General features: G+C 33.5%; 1 non-coding gene across 1 annotated transcript; it reads right to left on the bottom strand.

The window, feature by feature from the left end:
* Nucleotides 1–438: 438 nt before the first annotated feature.
* On the bottom strand, nucleotides 439–511 carry Trnar-ucg. The gene has a single exon. It is a non-coding gene; the product is annotated as a tRNA-Arg (tRNA).
* Between the last annotated feature and the right edge of the window lie 15,909 nt (nucleotides 512–16,420).

Below are 16,420 nucleotides of genomic sequence, written 5' to 3'. Positions count from 1 at the left end.
CACAAACACACACACATACATATATATATACACATATACGACAGGTTTCTTTCAGTTTCCGTCTACCAAATCCACTCACAAGGCTTTGGTCGGCCTCAGGCTATAGTAGAAGACACTTGCCCAAGGTACCACGTAGTGGGACTGAACCCGAAACCATGTGGTTGGTAAGCAAGCTACTTACCACACAGCCACTTCTACGCCTACATACATATTTATACATACACATACATTCATATGCATACGTATATATACATACAATGCATTCGTTTTTACTTATGTATTTGTATGTACCTATATGGAACAACATATACATTTTTTCTCTGTCCATGTGAATACACACATATGCGTATTTATTTTTTTCTGTTTTATCTTTATTTTATCTAGTTTCAGCTCACGAGCTGTGGCCATGCTGGGGCACCGCCATTTAAAGAAATAACTCGACCACGACGAGACTCGAACTCGCAATCTTCTGATTCGAAGTCAGACGCCTTATCCATTAGGCCACGCGGCCAGTATGTGATGGATGAGTGTTTTTTTTTTTTATTTGGTAGTATATGAACCATGCTCGTTCTTGCTTGCTTATTTATATACATGCGTGTGTAAATAACACATGTGTTGAAAGAGATATGAAGCGAAAGAAAGAAAGAAAAAAATAAACGAAAGGCATGGATAGAAAAATACATAAATGCGATTCTGTGCAGGTGCGAGGCAGATGATTTAGCTTTGTCTAGCACAGAATGCTAATTAATGCAGTAAATGTAATGTATAATTAGATTATTCCAAGTATTACGAGCTCCATTAATCTCCATCTACGTGTGTCACTGACAATGTTGTGAATAGAATTTCTATAAGTACTCAAACAATCTGAGAAACTTAACGAGGTGATAATACGCAGCATTTCTAGTGAACCTGTTGGCGAGCAAATACACACTTTCGTGCTACTGACTGAGATTTTAAATAACGGAGTGTATGTTCGCATGCGCGTGTTTAAGTGCGTATGTGTACTCACGTGCAAATACAAACGCCGCTTTCGAAGTAATATTAATAATAATAATAATAATAGTAATAGTAATAATAATAATAATAATAATAATAATAATAATAATAATAATAATAATAATAATAATAATAATAATAAATGATAATAATAATAATAATAAATGATAATAATAATAATAATAATGATGATAATAATAATAATAATAATAATAATAAATGATAATAATAATAATAATAATAATAATAAATGATAATAATAATATAATAATAATAATAATAATAATAATAATAATAATAATAATGATGATGATGATGATGATGATGATGATGATGATGATGATAATAATAGTAATAATAATAATAATAATAGTAATAATGATAATAATAATAACAATAATAATAATAATAATAATAATAATGATGGAATGTTATCATTTACGTTGTTTTGTCTTGGTATAAAAGATGGGCTATAGCAAATATTCTGATCAATACCACAGATTTGCTTGTCAGTTGTTTGACCTTAACCAGTTGAGCATGTCCCTTAGTGGCTGTCGATTTGTGAATCTCTGATCACGAGCAGAGGTAATGGGGGAGCATCAGAGTCATATGTTGAGAGGGATTCTTTGTGGTTTGAATAATTCACCTCTCGAAACATGGGTGTTTCGTTCAACATCCTCAAACAACCCTTATTCAGGGACATTTTGAGCAGGATGGGTACTCGACCAGAAGAAAATTCTTACTGGGCCCCACCTGCAAGGTCTTGTGCTGTTTATCTTGATATGAGATCACCATGTCGCGCACATATGGTTGTGATGCATGTGCCTCGTGTACCGTTATCAGACGGATATTCATGATGGGTATACTGGGATTTGAATATTTTACCTTAGTGTCACTTTGATGGCATGCACTACTCTCTCACTCAATAATAATAATAATAAAATGATTGTTAACACACCGCACAAAATGCAAAACAACATGTCCTTTGCGCTTACATACTGAATTCAAATTCCGCCGATGTCGACATTATACTTCATCCTCTCGTGAATGATGAAATAAGTACCAGATGAGTACCACCCATATCCACACAATCTTCAGGCCTTTTGCAAATAGCGGAACTATAGATAAGGAAAAGCAAACTTGCTTACTAATCGACCAATCATGACCGTTTGATTCCATGATCGTAAAGAAAGAGGAGGAAAAAATACAGTCCCTTAAAATTGGAAATAAGAACTTGTAGTATGAGAACTGTAATATGAGAACCAAAATAATAATATGGTTTGACGTAGGTTCGGTCCTACACCATGTACGATTTATGTGGATAGCAAGTTACTATTTAGGTATCCACAACTTACTTATCCACAACTTTTCAGTAGTCTTTCAAGTGCTTAGAACCCACCTTATAATCTTTGCTGTCCCTAAGGGACAAACTTTCTGTAGGAGCTCTACCGGGCATTCTATTCCAATCTCCTTCAGCCATTTGTCTACATCTTTGCTTACTGTTCCCAACACAACAATTTTTATAGGCACGACCTTTACAGCTCTCATACTACAAGTTCTTCCTATTTTAAGGGATTGTATTTTTTCTTCCTAATTTTAAGGGATTGTATTTTTTCCTCCTCTTCTTTTCCAAAAATGTAATCAAACGGTCATGATTGGTCGATTAGTAAACAAGTTTGCTTTTCCTTATCTATAATTGTTATGTCTGATCTATTATTTTCTTTCTTGAAGGTTAAATGTAATAACTGAAAGCTACGGCTGGGAAAATGGTAAGAGCGTTACAAAAATACATTCAAATAATCCAGCACATCAGAAACGTTTAATTTGATAGTTTTAATAATAGGGCCGGTTTCCCAGTTTCCTTGGAGTATAGGTTCCCCACCTGGACGGGACGGCGGTCCGTCACAGGTGAGCTGGAAGATGCAGGAGGAAAGAGTGAGAGAAAGTTGTGGTGAAAGAGTCAGCAGAATTTCGACATTACCTTCTGCCGGAGCCGCGTGGAGCTTAGTAGTGTCGCTCATAAACACACACGTCACCCGGTCTGAGATTCGAACCCACGATCCCTCGACCGCGAATCCGCTACTCTAACCACTAGGCCATGTGCCTTCATATATAAAAATGTACACATAGGTGATCACGAGTTTAAAATAATGCATAGTAGACATATGTAAGTATGTATGCACATATGTATATTTATATATATATATATATATATCTGTGTGCGAGTATTACTTACCGATTGACACCAGAAGTGGCACCTACCCCTCGTACCTTAAAGCTACGTATTCCTCACACCTTCTCTGTATGTGTGTGTCGTGTATCTATGTATTTAAGAAAGTATGTATGTAGCGTCCTGTGTATATGGCAACTATAGTAACGTTACTATTCCATTGCCACTGCTGTTCTCGCCTTCACTGATATAAGTCACCTTCGCTCCAGATTGCTTCCCTCATTGACAACACATGCTTTCATCCTATGAAACCTCTTTCTCTCTAGTTTCTAAGCACATTCAATCTATCGATATCTCTTTTAGGATGCAGTTCCTTGTTCACTGTCATCACTTTCCTGTTTTTCTTATCCATTTCTTCAAGTTAGTTTTTTGTCCATTTACCAACACCTGCGTTATATCGCATTAGACGATAGGCCATGATTTCATTGCCTTGATATTGTTCTTTCCATTGAGTGTACTTTCCATAATTAATTTGGTTCTCCTTAGATATTCTTACTTGGAGCTATACTTCAACTCATTCTCCTTCATTTTGTTGTACTCCAAAATACCCAGATACTTGTATTCATCCACCTCTTTGTTCTCTGCTTTGCTCAATTATTTTCAGCAACATCTACAACAGTTCCACACAGAACTTGCAATCCCGAAAACCTGCTGGCTCCTCTCTCAACGCATCATCAATCTCCTTTAAACCCTTAAGTAGGGCACTGTGAAAAATCTTTGCTAGGCATGGACAAGAGTGCAAAGACCCAACAGTTATAGTCCGCCTGATTACCTTTCTTGGGTTGTAGAAGCACCATTGCATGACTCCAGTTAACTTTTAGCTCATCCTACTATCAAACGAAGTTGAACAAATACAACAGATATTTTACAACTGTTTCCCACCATACCTCAACTGTACACTATAAACTAATTCCATAGAGTTGTAACCAAGTCTGTGTCTATGAACAATGATCAGCATTTCTTTTAATACGAAAGACAGTTCACACGGACAGCTTTGGATGCTTAAGTTCCTTTAGAGCATCTGAGTCGGTTTCTCTGATTTTACTCTTAACAATTGTGACTTTATAAACAATAACTCATTGAATACAGAGTGTATGCGCTTTTAGTGGGATTGCAAAATAAGGATTCATACAAGCACAAGTGATCTACGTTTTTGTCGAGGAAGATATTGTATAAAAGACTAGCAGTATCGCCCGGCGTTGCTCGGGTTTGTAAGGGAAATAACTATATAAGCATTTTTAGAGATGTAAAGTATAATAGCCATCTCAATATGGCTAACCACAAAGGCGGGGCGGGTGTTACTGTAGCTTTTTACGTTCTGAGATTTAATAATACATTTTTAGAGAGTTACTTCCCTTATATATGTTAAAAATGCATTAAAAATCGGAAAAATTGATGGTAATTTTTTTTAAATCGTAGACTCATCGTACACGCGCGCTAATACCCAGAAGGGCTCGATATGAATCACGACTATAAGATACCCGGTTTTGGTTAAACTGCACCGCAAAATGTGGGAGTAGTTAGGAATCTAAATCGTAGGAGACAGACAGCACACAACCTCTCTTTTATATATAAAGATATAATAAAAGACAAGTGCCGGCACAAGTTGTACACAATGTGTCTGTGCTGGACCATTGCAGCTAAACGAGACAATGTTAAAATCTAAGAGTATATTCTTACATACAAATCTAATATATACGTACATAGATACAGAAATGAACACATCAACATGTATACGTAAATATATAAATATAAGCATATAATATACATACATCTATTATGCTAATTCACATGAAAATCAAGTCAAACTCCTCCCACACAGAGGTGAGGTAAATGCATATGTATGTATGTGTGTGAGAGAGTGTGTAAACCTATAAGAAATTAAATGAAAACATATATATATATATATATATATATATATATATATATATATATATGAAAGAATGGAGTTGAACGACGAATTAACAAAATTCCTTTATTTTCGACATATGTTTCGAAGGCTGCATATTCCTATTTGCGAAGGAATAAGGAGTATATTATGCCGCTTTCTCATCAGGAAAAGCAAGGAACTTAAGACACAAACGTGTCTTCTCTGATGTGAATTTTCTACCCAGGTATCGGTTAACCGAATTACCCATAACAAGATAATTCATTCAACTACTCAAATATATATATATATAAGTACATAAGGAATTATATGACAAAATTAGTGTAATATAATCCACATAATAAAAAAAAAACTAGTTAACGATTCAATGCCGTCATTGTTCCAGGCAAAAAGAATAAATTGAAATGAAGTTAGTTATTTAAATATATCAAACAACAGACTGACATTTGGAAAACTGCACTTCGTTCATAGAAAACTGAAATAGACAATGCAACGAGAATCTAAAATAAAAAAAATTTAAATTATCAGCCTACCTTGTTCATTGGTTAAAAATAAAATCACATTGGCTTTGAAAGTATGAAACACACATCCTTACTTACTTACTTTAAATTTAAATTTATATATATATATATAAATGCATATAGATATATATGTATATATACATATAAATTATTACAGATATAGGGTGAAATATAATTAAGTTAATAAAATCAACAAATTTCACCTAGTAGTATTTCGGTATGGAAAATGACCATATTCGGTAAAAACTTATATAATTATAATAATAAGGGCTTTTGCAACAAGCAGCTTGTTGCAAAAACCCTTATTGTTAGACATATAAATTATATATATATATATATATATATATATTATATATGTATACACATATGCACATATATATATATGAGTATATTTATAGAAAAGATAATGACTAAGCAGATACACTACAGCTCCATTAAATAAATGTAATTTGCTTTAGTGCAAATTCGATCTTACAAATATAAAACAACCATGCGCTGAACGATGAGACTGCTCGGTAATTGACAACTATGCGAGTTCTATTTGGAATATGAGAATGATTGCGATAATTTTGGTCTCCTTGCATGAAGTAAATTTTCCCCATGCTGTTTCTAAAGCTCTAAACGGTTCGTGTTTAACGTCAATATTTCCAACATTGTGCATTTCTGCTATGTTGACACTTATCACTTACTAAGGATTTTAAAAACCTATTAACTTCTCGTATTATTATTGTTCACATGAATTTCTGTTGTAATTAGTTGGATATTACAGATATGCACCTTAATTTGTTATGTAGATTATGATTTTTCGAGATTATATTGCTTGCTTGCGTGTTGCCTTCCACAACATCTATGGAAGCTTTCCAGCTATATTTCTCTTGTTAAATGATTTTATAGCTGTATCACTTGCAAAATTTACTTTTACGTATTCAGTGATACGAACGAATACACACACTGTTTGTATAAATGTATATAAAATATAAAGAATTTAACGATGCATTATCAGTCTTTAGAAAGAATATATATACATATATATACTCACACACACACACACACACCACACACACACACATATATATATATATATATTATATATATATATATATATATATATATATATTTACTGAACGCTTTTCACATTTTTGTGATATTTAGCTCAAAGTGCTTTTGCTTGAATTAAGTTTTGATTGGTTAACACTGGGTCACGTCAGAGGGCCACGTCAGTATGTGAACGATAGTCATCGCAAACGTAAGAGCTGCATTATACCAGTGAATATATCATGTGACAGTATTGGTAACAATTACACAATACGTTCGCTTATTAGTATGGGAGGTTACGGCGCCAACAGTCAAGGATTTAGTGAATTCCTTAAGGATTTTGGTCGTTTGTTGTATGCTCATCAATATTCAAATTCCGTTATTTCTATCTCGATCTTCAGTGTGTTCCTCTCCAAAATATTTTTCCCATCCACAATCATATCGCAAGTACCTTACAAATATTCTAAACATTTTCTTAAGCACGGACATGTTAACAGAAAATCATGTTTTCCTCTATTGATACCTGAGGCAAAAATGAAAGTTACTAAATTTCCGGGGTTGAGATACGCGTAATTAATCAACAAAAAGAATAGAAAAAAAAACAAAATGCTATTGCATATGATTTACAGATGTCAAATTCAGCTGTCTCTATTATTATTAAAGATGAATAAAAATGTTTTTGAATGCAGTAAATTGTTCGTCTCATTCGCTGTAGTTAATAATGACAACGAAGTGGCAAAGTTTAATCTACAAACTTGCAATGTGGTGGATTTTTGGATCAAAGATTTATTTAATCGTTAAAATAAACATCTCATGAAAAGAAATAATCTCTAAAATGGTCAGGGAATAAGAGAGTTAACGCATGCTGATATATATGAGAAGCTGACATTTTATAACAATTTTAGCTGAATCAATCAGAAGAGAAGGATATTTAGCAAAATAAATTTGTTTCAACTACTGTTTCTTTTTTTTCAGACGTAAATGCTTGGACACATATACAACATGCAGAGAGGTTAATCTTTAATCTTGGCATGCCAAGATTAAAGATATTTAAGAATCGCATAACGCATATGTGCATGGAATAATGTCGAACATAAACTTTACTCATTGTTCATTTGGAAACAACTTGTCCATTTAAAATATTACCGACAGAATTTCTGTTTATTATGAACGAAACAAAGAAATCATGGATGAGTCAGACCTTTCAAAACTCGATGTGAAGCAGGCCTATTCGAAATCTATAAAAATAATGCACTGAAAATGAAATCCCTTTCAAGGATTCACTTATCCTGAACAATAGGCGCAGGAGTGGCTGTGTGGTAAGTAGCTTGCTAACCAACCACAATGGTTCCGGGTTCAGTCCCACTGCGTGGCCTCTTGGGCAAGTATCTTCTGCTATAGCCCCGGGCCGACCAATACCTTGTGAGTGGATTTGGTAGACGGAAACTGAAAGAAGCCTGTCGTATATATGTATATGTATGTATGTGTGTGTCTGTGTTTGTCCCACTAGCATTGCTTGACAACCGATGCTGGTGTGTTTATGTCCCCGTTACTTAGCGGTTCGGCAAAAGAGACCGATATAATAAGTACTGGGCTTACAAAAGAATAAGTCCTGGGGTCGAGTTGCTCGATTAAAGGCGGTGCTCCAGCATGGCCGCAGTCAAATGACTGAAACAAGTAAAAGAGTAAAAGAGTAAAAGAATACTCCTAAATTTCTACTACGTGAGACGACAAGAATCCCACCTAACTCTATCTTCATCTTTCAACCGATGCAACTACGCCAATATCATGTTAGCTTTACTGCTATAACGCAACCAGGCGATGAAAATATGTATTTGAGAGTGATCCAGCAAAATTGCATTCAACTACAGAGGATCAAAAATATTTCCACATCATAGGAAAGCTATTGTTTTAATTACATGAAAGACATACGAAAGCAGTGTATCAGCCGCTGCATTAATATATATTTACCGGTTAACATGAAGAGAAGAACGAGAATGGAATTGTATATTAGATTATGTGGAATATGCATTGCGCTACAAATCCAAAGAACTCTCCAAAGAGACTTCACTGAATGTAAAGTAGCGTTATTTATAGAAGAATCACAAAGGTAAAAGAAGAGATATGGCGAACCAAGGGAATAGAACATTGTAAATTGTTTGATAGGCAACTTTTACCATTTTAATCAAGATCTTACCTACTTGAAAATAATGGAGTAGTGCATCGAAACATTCACCAAGAAATATAAAAAAGGCAGCATTGTTTTTTAGATGTATTGCAGAAAAAAAAAAGAAGAGGATTCCACAAAATACAATAAGTTTCAAAATGGCTACACGAAATTCTCGGGATCAAATCTTCGAGATGTCTCCATATCGTCTAACCAGCACGTCGCTTAACCTTAAAGTTTAAATACTGGAGAACCGATAAAATGTAAACTTTCAGATACACAAATTTAATTATATTATTGTTGTGTCAATGTGGTGACTCAAATTTAATAGTATGTGCTACTAGCTGTCTCAGGTTGGGTACAAGAAAGTATACTTTCCTGTACCTATAGTAATTATAGTAATTGCGATATATAGTAATTATGTTTACTCTTTATATGTTTCCTTTGCATGTATTACGCTGTACGTTACTAATAATAATGTGTATGACAAGCCTTACTCTTGATTATAATTCTCATGGAAACATTGATACGTATTGCCAGTACTCTTTAAGATATGTATGCATGTAATGAGAGATAAAGAGAAAGATAAAGTGAGAGATAGATAGATAGATAGATAGATAGATAGATAGATAGATAGATAGATAGATAGGCAGAGAGAGAGAGAGACAGAGAGACAGACTGACAGACATACAGGCAGACAGAGTTGGTAACAGACACAGAGCAGACAGGGCTGTCAGTCTCTTTAATTGTTGTTGGTTTAGACATTTCTCACTTCTTTTGGGTGACATGAACCCCTCATCATTGATCACCAATGCTGTATATTAACATCACACGTTAAGCTGTATCGTACAAAACTATGAATGTTTAAACGTGAAACATTTTTCTAGAGAGAACCAGAAACCTAGAAATGTTAAAATCAAATTAATAAATTAGAACAGGTGTTTTATATACATCATATATTTCTAATTGTCTCTCTTATTGATGAAGTAATTAAAATTACAAGCACGAATCAATAACCTGCATATAACATATTTTTGTTCTGTATTTCGTTTTATAGTTTCATTTGATATGAAATGAAATAATAATAATTTGAAATTTAAGAGAAAAAAAAAGAACAAATTCATTTAGAAGTTAAGTTGGAAGCAAATGCGATTAGGAAGAAATGATAAGTATGTGAATCTCTAACATAGATATCCAAATGCGATTAAAAGATAATGATCGCTGGTTCAAAGTTTCTGCTTATTGGTTATTGTATGACGAGGAAACAAAATTGGAAAATAACCCCAAAATTGAACTCTAGCTTCAGTCATAGGCATTATTTAAATACACATACATACTAGTATGAATGTGTCTGAATTCTCATTTTAAACTCATTGTTTACATAGCTGCTTCAACTCATCTTTTTGTTCACAACTACTTGTCAATGTATGTCACGAATACCAGTTCAGTCCTACAGTCTTCACAACACCGTTAATCATTAAACCGCAATGCTTGCTGTGGGATCAAATCACATTTTTAGTTATAGTTCCGTATGAAAGACTCATAAACGAAGACACTGCAAACGTGCTTGACAATATGACTGTGCATGTTCTAAACTGGATTAATTAATTCTGTATAAATCTAATATTTGTCTGCGTTCATTGCGATTTTCATTTAACTAACATGGCTGCTTTTTTTTTTGAAAAATTCCAACTTTTAAAATTAGTATTTTTCGATCATATTATGATCGACTCTCTCTCTTTTACTCTTTTACTTGTTTCAGTCATTTGACTGCGGCTATGCTGGAGGACCGCCTTTAGTCGAGCATATCGACCCTGGGACTTATTCTTTGTAAGCCCAGTACTTATTCTATCGGTCTCTTTTGCCGAACCGCTAAGTGACGGGGACGTAAACACACCAGCATCGGTTGTCAAGCAATGCTAGGGGGACAAACATACACATATATACATATATATACATATATACGACGGGTTTCTTTCAGTTTCCGTCTACCAAATCCACTCACAAGGCATTGGTCGGCCCGGGGCTATTGCAGAAGACACCTGCCCAAGATGCCACGCAGTGGGACTGAACCCGGAACCATGTAGTTGGTTAGCAAGCTACTTACCACACAGCCACTCCTGCGTATATATATATATATATTTCATTACGATAATTAAATGTCAATAAAAGTCTTTTTGAAGCAATTCTGGAATTTATGACGTATGCTACACCAGATAGTTATAGCAGCCAATCTTCCTCAAAGCATTGTCTTATATTTCATGTATGTATACGGTTAATGACAATAGATAGACCTTTCTACATTGTAGATGAACTTGTTAGAAGTAGCAGCCACTTTTCCCCCCAAAACATTTGAATTTATGATGCATAAAACTGTTATGTATGCTAGGGCTGACAGAAATAGTAACCAAATTTCATTCAAATCACACCAAAATATCTCATGTAGGTACGTATCTAACTATGTGAGCAGATGCAGGGGTACTACTACCGGTAGGAATTGAACTCAGAGCGTAAATGATGTAAAATGTATTCCACAAACTACCTTGCAGCACACAATTATGAAATAATAAGAGATCATTGGACTACAAGTTATCAAATCAGCCTCTGGACATTTCTGGTGCACGTCATATCGATCTCGGAGTGACAACAGATTATGGCAGGATTTGAACTCAGAAGACGAATGCAAACAGGGTGAGAGGAAGTTCGGAAAAAGAGAGCAGTGAGAAAAGAGGGAAATTATTGAATTAAAGAGATGCAGGGCAAAAGAGAGTAAAGGAAAATGAGAGGCAGCGAGAGTCAGAGGGAAAAAACGAGAGAGAGGGTACTATCGTTCCCCCTACGTCTACATACGCCCCTTTGATCGAAGAGAAGGACGAAACACACGTGACAGTGTCTAAGTTCTAATTCACTTCCTCTTTCTCTCTCTCTCCCTCCCTCCCTATCGCCCACGCTGAGCTGATTAGGCGTGGTTAATGACTCGGATTAAATCACACACATAGTGTTTATTGCTGGATACAGATTGTGCCTTTTAATTTGGTGGATTAGATTCCTGTTTCTGCCCGAGATGTACGTTGTTCTCAAATTCCAACTAAAACAGTCTCTGAGGTATAATCAGTTAAGTGTGTGTGTCTGTATGAGTTTATGTGTGTGTGTGTGTGTGTGCATGTGTGAGTGTTTATGCGTGCGTACGTATTATCTTGGGAATGTCTCTTCCAATATAAACTCAACCCGACAAAAGCCTCGACGGTAGATTAGCGAGATGGAAACTGAAAGAAGTACGTCGTATATATATGTGGGTCTGTACGTGTGTGTCTGTGTGTGTATCTATGTGTGTGTGTATGTGTGTATGTATGTGTGTCTTTGCCAAAAGCTTCACGAACAGTGATCGGTGTTTTACGTCTCAGTGACTTAGCAGTTTGACAAAAGCAATTGATACGATAAATAATAAACATGTATCATTTATACAATATGAAAGACATCATATATATAGATATGTATGCATTTACGAATGCATGTATGTTAGTATGTGTGCATATATATATATATATATATATATATATAATATATATATATATATATATATATATAGGTGAATTGAAGAAATGGAGCTGAACGAAGATTGAACAGAAATCGTTTTATTTCATTCTACACGTGTTTCGAAAGGCACAATTTACCAAAATCCGATTGAATAATGAGACCATATTGTGTCTTTCTCTTCAGGAAGAAATAGGAAATCCGTTGGAAAAAACAAAAACAGAACAGAGGCGGAGCAAAACAAATCTGTTCTGTTTTTGTTTTTTCCAACGGATTTCCTATTTCTTCCTGAAGAGAAAGACACAATATGGTCTCATTATTCAATCGGATTTTGGTAAATTGTGCCTTTCGAAACACGTGTAGAATGAAATAAAACGATTTCTGTTCAATCTTCGTTCAGCTCCATTTTTTCAATTCACCAATAATATTTTAACTTCAATTATCCGCACCAACGCACGGTTGCAACACCATATGGTTGTACCTCCAACCGTGCTGTCTTCTGCTGTGATTTTTGCTACCAAGGTATCGGTTAAACTTTTGATTAATCTGCTACAAGATTATTCATCTTTCTATTTCACATAATATATATATATATATATATATATACCTATATATATACATATATATACACGCACATGCACGTGGTGACATAGATATATACATATATATATATATATATATATATATATATATAGAGAGAGAGAGAGAGAGAGAGAGAGAGAGAGAGAGAGACAGACAGACAGACAGACAGAATAACCGCTCTTTATGCAGATGCAGTAAAATATCCTTGCATATAATTACTTGGAGGTTAGCCTTTTTTTTTAGTTTCAAGCTGCAAATGGCGGCCATATCATTTCCGTGCTTTGAATTAGAAAATGTATATGTTCGATATGAAATAAACATAGGTTCGTGTGAAGTACTTTTACAAATAGAAGTAAATTAAAATTAATTGAATTATGTTGTATTTATATGAATAATTCATTGATATTGTTCAATGATTCCAGCTGTTTTCACTCAACAACTGTTTCCTATATACGTGGTCAACATTTGAGTATTCATCCGACATTTGTTTTAGTGTATAGTTGTGTATTTAATACTGTTGCATATTATACATTTTATGATCGATGTAAGTTTCAGTCTCCGGATTTTATTTAGTATATATAATAATAATAATAATAATAATAATAATAATAATAATAATATAATAATAATAATGATAATGATAATAATAATAATAATAATAACGATAATAATAATAATAATAATAATAATAATAATATAAATAATAATAATAATAATATATATATATACTACCTATTGATAGTAACCTTTTATCCCCATCAATAAATTTTGTTTTAATATAGTCAATAGTGTAATTTACAGCAGTTATTTACTGGATTTGTCATAGAGACTAATAATAGACTATATTAATTCTGTCCATGAGTAAGCCTATATTCAAATAAATTTCATCTAAGTCGCTTTTACTTTCAACATAATAATGTCAACAAAATATTACTCATTTAGTTTAATTGAAATCACAATTTGTTCTTATCTCCCACAACATGATTTCTTTGATATCTTGATAATAGGAGAAAATCTTATATTCCCCAATCGAAGCCACACAGTATAAAAATATATAAAACTAGCAGTATCGCCCGGCGTTGCTCGGGATTGTAAGGGAAATAACTATATAAGCATTTTTAGAGAGTTATAGCCAAAAATAGCAAATAAATGCATTCAAAATGGAAAAGAATGATGGTAATTTGTTTTTAAAATCGTAGACTCATCGTAGACGCGCGCTAATACCCAGAAGGGCTCGATATGAATCACGACTATAAGATACCCGGTTTTGGTTAAACGGCACCGCAAAATGTGGGAGTAGTTAGGAATCTAAATCGTAGGAGACAGACACACAACTTGACTTTTATATATAAAGATTATAACTTAGGGTATCTATGAGATACCGCCATGCTGAAAATAGCAGCCATGATCTGACTCTAAAACCACCTTAAGTGTTCATATAGCAACACGGAGAGAAGGCAAAAAGACAAGATAAAACTAGTAAAAATTTACTGGAAAATTCCAGATCCCGTAATAAAATTCGAATCTCAAGATCTAGGTTTCCTTTTCAGCTTTGAAAACTTTTTCATGCTCGAGGCTGATGTCGTAAGGCGAAAATGAGTATACTGTTCTTAAATAGGAAATTATGCGCCTGCTTCTCTCCTAACACACAAATGTCCATCATGTCGAGGATGAAAGCTGATTATTCACCTGGTAAAAAATATATATATATTTAATCCCTCTCCACATATACTTTTAGCACACACATACACAGACATATAAGTCCATACACGCACACACACAAACGCACATACACGCTCACAAAAAGCACATATCCACCAACACACACACAGAGCTAGTTTCCAATTGAATTTGCCTCCCGGTTGTACTTTTGCAATTCTTAATGCCTTTGATTTTCTGAAAGTTACATTTACATTCCAAATCCTACATATACTCTTTGCAGCTCTTTTTTCACTTATTACTTCCGTTACAAGTATTCTACGTTTCACTTGACACATTTCTCTTTAAACTCCACTAAGAACGTTCTCCCCAAATCAGTAACCGATTTTCAAATGTACTATTAAATGTAGAAAAAGCATACCATAGTTTTGAATATCTTATTTTGAAATTGTATGGATAATAACATACTAAATTCCGGTGCCGCAACTTAAGTACCATATTCATCTGAATCTAAATTTTTGCTGAACTCATATACCATACCCCAACTATATATATATATATATATATATATATATATATATATATATATATATATATATTATATATATATATATATATATATATATGTATATATATATATATACATATGTATGTATGTATATATATATATATATATATATATCCATATGTATACATATACACATATATATGTACATATATATATATATATACATATATATATATATATTCATATTATGTTAAATGCTACTATTTACACCCCTTATTGCTTGAAATTTTTAGTTTTATAGACATAATTATCTTTAAACATTTTTAGTGTTTCTTTATATTAGTCGATGTTTAAAATAGATTTAGTGTCAACTTATTAAACTAATTGTACAGTGTACAGACTAAAAGAGAAATATTAACCTGGGATCAGTAAATAGAAGCAAAACTAAAAGTCTTTGGATATTAAAAGAGATAAAACACAATATTTCAACTAAACGATATATGGAGAGAGAGAGAGCAACAGACAGACAGACATACAGACATACAGACAAAGACAGACAGATAAATAAGCAGACAGACAAATAGAGACAAACAGACAGACAGACAAAGTGCGAAAGGAACAAATTTTCTATTCTAAAAGTGCTTCGAACCTTTATCATTGATATCCTGCAAACTTAAATAAAAGCTAAATCGATAATTAGATCTCCAAGAATTTTCTCGCATTAGAGCAAATAATTTCTCTTTATGTGTTGATTCGTGAAAACGTGAAAATATTTCTCTGTAAAATTCGCACGTTGGTGGACTATGTTTTAGAGACTTGACACAGAATCTTTTAATCTCTGTGTCAAGAATTTTCATTGTAATGCATTCAGATTTCTAATAGGATAAAAATATCTAAATAAAATAGTTCAAATTAAGATAAAAGAAATGTTAAATGAAGGGAACATGTCCTGCCGTATTTCAAGATGGAAAGGAAACAAATTCTTCTTTTGTCTTAATTGATATATTCAATCAAGATAACTTTTACTCACACTGCTGATAACATAATTCCATCTGTTTCGCGAAATGTTGCTCGATTACGCGTAAAATTCTTCAGATTTTGAAGCAGAGGAGCACATTATTATTTTTAGCCTTTTTACAATTAATGAAATGTTTTCCCGCTAAATGATATTGCAATGTTGTAAAAAGATAATAGTCATTGAGAAAAACTCAAAACTGAGCGAAACTTCTCTACTTAGCGCTATATCCTTTTCCTGAGTCACATGGGTCATATGTGATTTTGCATTATTGAGTAAGAGCAA

The sequence above is a fragment of the Octopus sinensis genome, linkage group LG9 (genome assembly GCF_006345805.1).
Source record: "Octopus sinensis linkage group LG9, ASM634580v1, whole genome shotgun sequence".
Taxonomy (NCBI): domain Eukaryota; kingdom Metazoa; phylum Mollusca; class Cephalopoda; order Octopoda; family Octopodidae; genus Octopus; species Octopus sinensis.
The sequence above is the reverse complement of the archived record's forward strand: the minus strand, read 5'-3'. Positions and strand labels throughout refer to the sequence as shown.